General features: G+C 39.0%; 1 long non-coding RNA gene across 2 annotated transcripts; it reads left to right on the forward strand.

Moving 5' to 3' along the window:
- Positions 1-346: 346 nt before the first annotated feature.
- LOC107314562 lies at positions 347-4,454 on the forward strand. 2 transcript variants are annotated; one of them, XR_004307655.1, is made up of 3 exons: positions 347-574; positions 3,773-3,817; positions 4,011-4,454. It is a non-coding gene; the product is annotated as an uncharacterized LOC107314562 (long non-coding RNA). The 2 variants fall into 2 exon arrangements; XR_001555501.2 differs by lacking the exon at positions 347-574 and adding an exon at positions 2,256-3,032.
- Positions 4,455-7,663: the final 3,209 nt, after the last annotated feature.

The following is a 7,663-nucleotide window of genomic DNA, read 5'->3' on the forward strand; positions in this document are numbered from 1 at the left end:
GTCTTACAGCTTGCTTGTATCCAAAGCATTTATTCACTTGTGAAATCAGATATTTTCTCTTTGGAGAGGAAAAAAAAGCATTATACTACAGGGAGCAATCGAAACTTATTTCTTGAATAGAGCCCATCTTCGATCATTGCTCCATTTCTTCTTTTTAACATTCCTTTCTACAGTATCAGCTGAACACAAATATTCTATTTGGTACATGAAAGCGGAGGAATCTGATTTTATCCTTCTTGCACCGTGGGATCTGTGGCTGCAGTCAAAGGCAAGCTCATCAAAACTAGAGGCCATAACATAAAGATGAAGAGAGGTGGTGGTTTTCTTCCTGGATTTCTGGAATCTGTATTTTCCTTGGGTGATATTGAGAATGCATTACTTTCATTCGGTCTTTACCTTCTGGACAGTTTTCTTTTTCAGGGTAAAATCCAGTGCTGGCGTTTCAGCTCTACTGTTCCCAAGCTCGCTTCCTACATCTGTGCACTGTCCTGCCCTGCTGGGATTATCTTCACAGGGGAAATGCTGCTCACAAGAGAGTGCCGCAGGCAGGTGACGCACATAGAAGGGCAGATCTGTAAGTGCTGCAATAGAGTAAGTTTCTAAAATGCTGTAAAACTGTCTGCTGTGTTTTTTAGGGAACGTGTATTATACCTCATCAGGAATCTTTTCCTCAACAAAAGCACTTGGCCTCTTATTGTGACTAAGTTTCAAATCAGAGAACTTTAGCCAAAAGAAGCTGTAAGAACTGACCTTTTTGCTAGCAACAAACCACTAATTTTGTGGAAATATAGGAGTAGATGCTTACCCTTTTCTTCAGACAAGGTGTGGTATGTGTGAGTGGAATTAGAGAAAACACTACATTCCGTTACATAAGCAGTTGTTCAGTCCTCTTACTAGGGAAGAACCTGATGCTGGGGAAACTGCTGTATTATTTCTTTTGTACACTTCCATTTAGAGAAGGATTCTAGCTATTGAGGCATCTCGGATAATGAACTGAGAGAAAGGAGCAAAGAAAAGCCACAATTGCTGGCATTGCAATAGCTCTATGGACGCAATGGATATGGTGGCTGGTACAGGAAATTTGTAAAGGTGCTATTCGTCCATGCTGGGACTTGTGAGAACGTCACTGAAATACCAGACCTGACTCTGACGCTGTTGGTATGTCCTCCGTAGAGGAGAAATGAAAAGCAAAGAGCTGATCCACAAAACCTCAGGGTTTTCGTGCTCCCCAGAAAATTCTTACGTACATACTTCAGGCCTTGCTGTTACTGAATATCAGGCCAGATGGTGTATATATGTTCTATATGTATATCTATACATTCAATATATGTACACGGAAAGAAAAACAACCACGAAAGTTTTCTTGCAGGGTGAACTGCTTTTGCATAGTTTACGTTTCCTTTCTGTTCAGCTTCAAGATTATCGTATCATGAAGCAAGTCCGACACCTAGTGGACGTGGAGTCAACCTGCAGCTCATGCCTATGGTTGCTCTGTGGAACTGATTTTTGAGACCAGTTCAGTATATGCTTGTCTGTATTGGCCTTTATAAATAATGAATGAAATACAATAATAAGAACTATAATGACCAAGTATATTTCTATTAGAGACGACATTAGAGAAACAACGTTCTTGATACCCTACTTGATTATAAGGAAATGATTTCTGAATCTCAAGAAGGTTCCTTGTCTCCAATAAAACTGAGGTGAAGGTTTTATATGGGGTTCTATTATTTGCTTCTTAATGAAAGAGATGGGCTTAACTTCAAAAGTAACTCTCTTTTCCATGTGATTTGTAAATTTTGGGTTTTTTACACTAGCATCTGAACAGGAATATTCACAGCTAATTCATGTCACTCAGATCGTGGTCCAGCTTGCTTTCAACATCTCTGAAGAAAGATGTTGTAATGTTTCATAAGGTTAAAAAATCACATTGTTAGATGGTCAGGAGATGACTGGAAGATAAACTGTCTTCCTTTACTGGGTATGACTTTTTGTCCTTTTTTTATTGACTTTCAAGCCTTAAATTTAGGCTGCAACCAACATGTTGGTAGATACAGCACTGTGTGTGTATATACGTATGTGTGTGTGTGTTGGCTAGATATACTAAGAAGTTAGAGTGGTTTTAATTATCTTTAGATGATATGTTCCTGCAACTAGGAAGCATAAGGATTAAAAAGCCTTGACATTTTTGGACTGCAGATCATTAAGCGTGTCTGATGTTAATGGAATTTCCTAACTAATTCTATAATAATTAGTGAAGATAGTGGTGATAGAGTGTGCTGTCTGGTTACTTAACTGCTTCATTTTCTCTATCCCGCTAAGAACAATTGTTGCTGTGTCCTGTTTTAGAATAGGACTTCACTGAATATTGCAGTAAATTCTAAGGTGAATTGAGTTGCTATGGGATAGTCAATTCAGAATTAATTTTTTTTCTTCCCAACAACCTTAAATAAGAAAATGAAACGTAAAATCCAAAGCTTTTATGAGTTATTAGTTATGACTATGAAAGATTTTTTGCAAGATATTCTCTTGTGGTAATTTATTTACAGAATGTAGCCAGAATTACTTTGCTTCTCAACCAGCTCAAATACGGCAAAGCTCATATAGTAAAATAATTAGATCTGAGTTGTGTCTGAATTAACTTAGGCAATCTGAGGTATTCCTGGGTTTGTATAATGTGGTCAACCACATCTGTGGAAATCTAAATGGATAACTCTTCAATTAATGTAAAATATATGATTAAAAATATACAGTGATAGCTGACACTTTTTTAGCTGTTGGAAAACAATTCTGATTCATTCCAGCATAATGTTTTTTTGTTTTGTTTTTTTCTCTATTAGTTAAAATCACTTTTTCTTCCCCTTGCAAATCCAGTTCCTTCTGTTTGCTGAAGCATCTTTGGCGCAGGTTTTTATTCTTGCTCATGGAAATATGTGAATACATTTGAAATGATCAGTGTTGCAGCATGGCCTAGGAAGGAGAGTCACAGAGCAGAGATTTTGAGTCAGCTGCTGTTACTGTAGTGTGCGAAGGTAAGGATACAGAAATTCAGTTTGGCCCTTGGTGTGATGGGTCATTATCTAATACCCCCACTAAAGGTGATAGGTATCCTCAATAGAAACAGGGTCTTTGTGTGCACTTACCTACTCAGTTTTGTGGGATTTTTTTTTTGCCAGAATTAAGAAATGCTGCAGTCTTTTCTCACACTTCCACTTTGTGCCAACAAATACATCTAGGAATGAGACAAATGCATTGGAACTTAATGGTAAATGCATGTCTTACTATTTCTCTTACACTTCATTTATTCTTTCCTGAAAACGTGGAGACAGATTCAATACTTTCCTTGCAGCCTACCAGAGCCTTCACCCTTGTGTCCATTGACCTTAATCAAGTTTCTGACCACATAACAAAGGCCTTGCAAGTGGCTGTTGAAGTAGGGTAGGCTTGCTGAAAAATGCAGTCAGCTATGCGAATAGCAATTAGGAGATAAGGCTCTCAGCACTTGTATTTTCTTCCTTCTGACTGATGAATCTGTATTTGAATGAAGATAGCACGTGTCTAAGCAGATGCAACACAATAGTCTGTAGACTCTCCCATATTATAAATTGTGGGCATTTTCACTCTGTAATATGAGAGCAGAGAACTCTGAACTCTGTTCAGCCTTTTTTGAGGAAGGTAATTATCTTGTTTCTCATTTAGAACAACTTATCTGTAGCTCAAATGGGCATAATGAGATTCAGAGAACCTTTTTTTTTTTTTTTTTTTTGTATAGGAGTTGAACTTGCTTGCATACCCAGGAAAGATCACAAGTATCCAGGTAAGCACAGTATGAAGTTCTAAAGACTTAATCCATCATTAACAGCATACCTAAATTTTACATGTAAGGAACTATGGCTTAACACCTCCTGCTGGATCGGTGGGGAACAAATTAGGAATTAAAGGCTCTTAAAGTTAATCCAGAACTTAGCAGGTATGGACGTCTTCACTTATCCTTTCTATTTTTGTACCAGCCCCACAGAAATACTGTATTATTGTTGTCACTCCGAGACCAGAAGAGCTTTTTGAAGAAGTTATCTACCGTAGAGAGGAGCTGCAATACTTAGTAATTTCTGCAGAATGGCCTCATAGAAATATGGTTCCCGAATTAATAAAGGTAAAAGCATTACAGCTTGAAGAAATACATGTTACTGCTTTAGCACATGAAGTTGCTTTTTTCCCCTCAGATTGCAAGCTTGGGAAAGCTGAGCTTAAGGCAATTTCTTCAATTGCACTTTGTTTATATTTTGGGTTATGCCGAGACAGACTTACAAAGTCAGCTGTGATAATGGAACTGGATAAACTTTATTCATATGAGAGTGAGAGCAAAAAGGATCCGAAATCAGATGTTCATGAAGGCAAATTGAGCGAGTTCTGTGCCGATTATTGTGGGTTTCGGCATCACTGCTCCCATTCTGCATCTGGTAAGCTGCATTTACTCAATTCTTTTTATTTTCTTGTGTTCTGAGTCAAGAATAGGAATGATGAGAAACACAGGAGACTTTCCTGCCAAGTGTAGGTAATCCAAAGTCATTTTTACTGATGATGACCAATGCGGTATCACTCATGTTCTTAAAGCCTTCTAAAGTACTGAATGGTCATAGGCTTAGGAAATACTTTCTATGAATGACTGCTCTGATTTCTTGTGAGCCACATCACATTTTTTTACTTGAACAGCTCCCGAGGAGCAATCTGACTTTTACTGTGATTTCACATGTTTATGACCACCGAAAGAAGGACTGTGACTCAGCTGAAGTAGGGGACAATGTAAATAACTGACTTCTTCGATAAACTTTTTGACATCTGTGACAAACTTTTGGAATGGTTCTTAAACATTCAGTTCTCGCAAGTGAAGAACAGACAAATAGTTGGGAAGTAATGCTATCTATCCAACTGCATTTTGAAAGAGCAGATTATATCAAATTGAGGCTGTCAGAACTTTAAATAAGAGATGAAACTAGCAAAAAGGATCTGTCCAGGAGATTTAGCTCGGCTGTGTTCTTGCAGTGTATGCTTATGCTAAAATCTGCTATCAGCATTCTGACATTACATACTGAATGAAGTACTGGAAAGCATAGTAGAAAGTATTGTAAGGTTAGTCATCAAAAAGTTTGACACTATGCATGAAAGAGAGAACAGTTAGTGAAAACTGAATTCTCTAGTGTTAGAATACTGATCTTTCTTGACTAAAGCATTCTGTACAGAAATATTTCTTAAGCTCTAAGAAAGACAACTCATAATCAACAAGGACACTTGGTTAGAGATTGCCATTTCAGGATGACAACAGTGTAATGTTAATTAAATCCTTATGGTTCTTGACAACTTTTGTATTTTAATGCTTTTTGCATTTCTAGCCTAGATAAGGATCAAAGATTTGTGAAATGCCATTTAAGACTATGCCATATTTTATGATTTTGCTGGCCAACTGCAGCATGTCTAGTTTGACACGCAAGGTAGTTATTTACATTATTATGTTATAAGAAAAAAACACACCTACATTAAAAGACTCTTCTATAGCTTTGCATTTGGCTGCAAAAACTGCAGAACCAGGTATAATATACAGAAGCTGACAGATCAATAAGAGAGGGGAACTCAAATGGAAAACAGTTCAGAGCTGGTTGACTTATATACTGAAGCATACTCTGAAATAGCCAGGGTTTGCATCAAACTGATTCTTAAAACTGTGCTTGGATATAATACTGATTAACTGAATAAGAGCCTAGGATTTTTCATAAAATCACAGCATAAGATGATGATGAGGACACCTCTATTCCTTGATTGCTTATTCATTCTTGTTTTAATAGCTATATTAGCAAAATGTAAAATTAATGAAGTTCAGTATTCTATATGGCAGGATGCCATCCTTTTATAGTGAAGATAAATTGCACTACAACTTATTAGATAGTCCAGATCTGTTTATCCATCATGAAGGATTCAGATGCACTTTTATTATCTCACAATAGTTTTTCTGGAAATAATATCTATCACTCAGTTGTATTTCCCTCTCTTGTAACCTCACTTAATGCTTTGCAGGCATCCTGCCTTCCGGGCTTTTTAGGTGGTGGATTCAAACTGCGTGTTTTTTACATTTAAATGCTTAAATGAAGATACTGGCAACCTTTTAACTTCTAATGTTTAGGATTTCCTGTTGTATCTCTGTTTTTCTCAGTTGCTTAAGTTATTGTTTTGCATCACTCATTTTACTTAATTCCAACTCAAGCTCAGGTGTGGTCCCATCAACACAAATCTCCCAAGGGAGCTGCTGCTGGCTGTCCTTACCCTTCTTCCTGTGGTGCGGCTGAACTCACTGAAGATGTGTCCCACTACATCCAAAGCTGAGCAGCTCCAGGCATTAACACTGAGCAGCCATGCCTGTCCTCAGGCTTGGGAGAGAGCTTCAGGACACTGGCAATTTGTGTGTCTGTGATATCTGTTGTTGGTATTCCACATCAGAACATCATGCAGAACATTGGCAGTTAAGAAATTCATGTTCCTGTTACGGACTGACATCTAGGGATAACCCTGTGTCAGCTGAGAACTGACAAATCTCTTCTCCTTACCCTGCAGCAAGATGCAGTCTGTCAGCTATGCTTTATCAACCTCGCTGTGCTGTTGTGTCATCGGAGAGCTATGGGGCCAAGGTCCATTTGAGAAAGTTGCAGCAGCATGGAGGACTGAAAAGAAACTGCACTGCCAGCTCTCATCTCTCTTGGTGTTCTTGAGAAGATGACATGCAGCTAAAACCCTGCCCAACCAGCATCCCCATGGGTGCACACACACAGCTATGGAGCAACCGTGGACCCCCGGGAGTTCCATAAGGAACAGGAGGACTGAGACCAATGCTCACCAATTCCTATGATTTGCTAGTGACTTTGGCAGATGACACAGGCAAGATACTTCTCTCTGGATGCGGAAGGATCACTTCAGGGTATGACTGAGACCTTCTCCATCACACTGCATTTTTAGCTATGTCTGTGAAGCTCTTTAAGTGCGTGAAACACCATTTTTGCACAAAAAGTACATGCATACAAAGCCAAATTTTAAATGCTGTTTTAGTCCCTCCTGAGAAGGAAATGTGAACTCTTTTTACCATGGTTTGTTTCTATTTTCAGGACAAATGACAACTCTGAGATATGAATGAAGCTCCAGCTGAGTTGCTTTGGGACATTTTTTCAAGTGTTTTCATGCAAAAATCAGCCACACAAACATGTTAGTCTGTTTATAATGGGCAGTGACTGAAAGGACACAAAAGCATTTTCCAGTTGTATGTTTCTTTTCTCCTTCGTGTGTGATGATGTTGAGTAATTTTGGGGGGATGACCTGCTGGAGAGAAGCTCTGCAGAGAGGGACATGGGTGGTCCTGGAGAACAGGTTGGGTATGAACCAGCAATGTGCCCTCATGGCCAAAAAGACAGTTGGCATTCTGGGGTGCATTAAAAAGAGCATGGCCAGCAGGTCAAGGGAGGCAATCCTCCCCCTCTACTGTGCCTTGGTAAGGCCTCATCTGGAGTCCTGTGTCCAGTTCTGGGCTCCCCAGTATGGAAAAGACAGGGATCTCTTGGAAAGAGTCCAGCGGAGGGCCACAAAGATGGTGAAGGGCCTGGAGCATCTCCCCTATGAAGAAAGG

Source organism: Coturnix japonica, chromosome 5 (assembly GCF_001577835.2).
Source record: "Coturnix japonica isolate 7356 chromosome 5, Coturnix japonica 2.1, whole genome shotgun sequence".
In the NCBI taxonomy this organism is placed as follows: Eukaryota; Metazoa; Chordata; class Aves; order Galliformes; family Phasianidae; genus Coturnix; species Coturnix japonica.